General features: G+C 42.1%; 1 non-coding gene across 1 annotated transcript; it reads right to left on the reverse strand.

The window, feature by feature from the left end:
- Positions 1–255: 255 nt before the first annotated feature.
- Positions 256–337, reverse strand: trnas-gcu (transfer RNA serine (anticodon GCU)). Its single transcript has one exon. It is a non-coding gene; the product is annotated as a tRNA-Ser (tRNA).
- Positions 338–2,041: the final 1,704 nt, after the last annotated feature.

Here is a 2,041-nt window from a genome sequence, read left to right on the forward strand (position 1 = left end):
AACATGCATTTCGCAGCTCTCGTTATTTGATTTTCCTGGATGTCTTTCATACAAAAAAACGTTCACAGCAACTTGACTTGAAAAAGAAAACCGCGCTCCTTTTCATTATCCCAATGCAACCTACATTTCAGTCAACAAGCTTAAACTATTCTTTGAAATTTTGTAATAGGGTCGATGCATAAGAACTGACCATTGGAGCTCCAACTTCAACACAATGGCTGTGATCTTCTGAAAACAACACCACGGAAATGCCGTTGATGACAGCGGGATTCGAACCCACGCATGTAGAACACAATGGATTAGCAGTTCATCGCCTTAACCTCTCGGCCACCTCGTCACAGATGCAAGAGAAACTATTACCTTATGAATAATGGAATTGCGTAAATTATGCAGAGCAGCAGATATTTCTCCCTGGTGTTGGTGAAATGATAAATAACACAGTACGGTTCCAAGACTATGGTCTGACCCCTGGGTTGTGGGGAAAGTGCACTCCCACTGTCACACGATGCACACAGTGATCTGAACAAAAATGAGGAAATGACTATGTTCCAAGGTCTTTTGAATTCTGTGAAGATTTGAAGTCAACGGAATGAAGAACCCGAGACAGCAGGAAGTGTTCTTTCAATAAAGAGTTGGAGAAAGCTCTTAAGGATAGTGGAATAAAGGGTTATCGGGATAAGGCAGGAACAGGATACAAATGGAGGATCTTCAGCCAGGATTATAATGAATGGTGGTGCTGACTCGAAGGGCAGAATGGCCTACTCCTGCACCTGCTGTCTATTGTCTATTAAATTGCCTGTGAGGAATTGTTTTCCAGACTGGAGGAGAGTGCATAGTGCTCAATGTCATTATTCGGAACACGTAACTTCCGCTCAGATGTTTTTGACACGCACTTGTGTACAGAACAGACAATTTCAAAATCCAAAATAAGGCTAAACTGACAATTGAACTCAACAATGCAAAAACCTTGATCTGTATCATTTTCCTGGGCCGTGCGACACCAAATCACTGTATGATCACAGCAACACATTGAGCGAGTGTAAGAAGGAAAATGAGTGCAGTGCCAGTGCGCATGCTGAGAGCAGCAGGTGACACACGCGGAAGTGCATTTCCCACAACAGGAACACTTCCCAAACGGCGGACTGCGGTGGAAGGATTCAGAGGGAGTTTACACTATGAAATTTGATGCCAGAGACACAATGGAGTCTGTTCAAGATGAAGATTTTAAGATTTCTACAGATGCAAAACAAAATAAAAAGCCCATGGGTTAGTGAAGGCAAAAGATGAAATCGTACAATTCATCAATCTACCCATCTTTACAATGAGTACCTCACCACTTTCCTCACTCGGGGACAGAACCACTGGTGATGATGATCATATAATCCCCGTTACTAGCCATGGAATCAGAGAAACTCCGTTTCCCAAACGTTCAGGTAAAACCAGGAATGTGGAGGTAAGCATTAATGTGTTGCTCCTGTGCTGAAGGTGACCAGTGCACGTTATCTCTGTTTAAGTATAGTGGGGTGTGCTGTGCCGAAGTTTTAATTTTGAGCCTCACATGGAGCAACTTCAATTTGTCGTCGTGTTGAGGGATACGGACAGAAGGTGGTATTGAGCAAAGTCAAGTTTATGGGAAAATACCGTGTTTGTGGATTGAGAAACAACCTTTTCTGGATAATGACTCCTTGATCAACAAACATACTGCAAGTATCTAAAACGTGAAGAGACATATGTGGAGAGAGATCCGAAGGTGATTTTTCAGCAGATGGATAACGTTTCCCATGTGTACTGCGTTAAATTCCGGGAAAAAAGATGTTGAACTGGTTTCATGTTACACAGTTTGTTGCAATGTCACAAAGGTTGTTGCAATAATCAAAAAAGAAATCACGTTGGAACGTTTGAATGTTGCATTGAACTGAATTTTGGCCTGAGCATATTTTACCTGAAATGGCGTGCTGCAGAGAAGTACAGAGGGTTAACAATGCAAAAGGACAGAGTCTTCTTGGTGGATATATTGGGTGGAGTTAAGAATGTACGAAAT

The sequence above is a fragment of the Chiloscyllium punctatum genome, chromosome 18 (assembly GCF_047496795.1).
Source record: "Chiloscyllium punctatum isolate Juve2018m chromosome 18, sChiPun1.3, whole genome shotgun sequence".
In the NCBI taxonomy this organism is placed as follows: domain Eukaryota; kingdom Metazoa; phylum Chordata; class Chondrichthyes; order Orectolobiformes; family Hemiscylliidae; genus Chiloscyllium; species Chiloscyllium punctatum.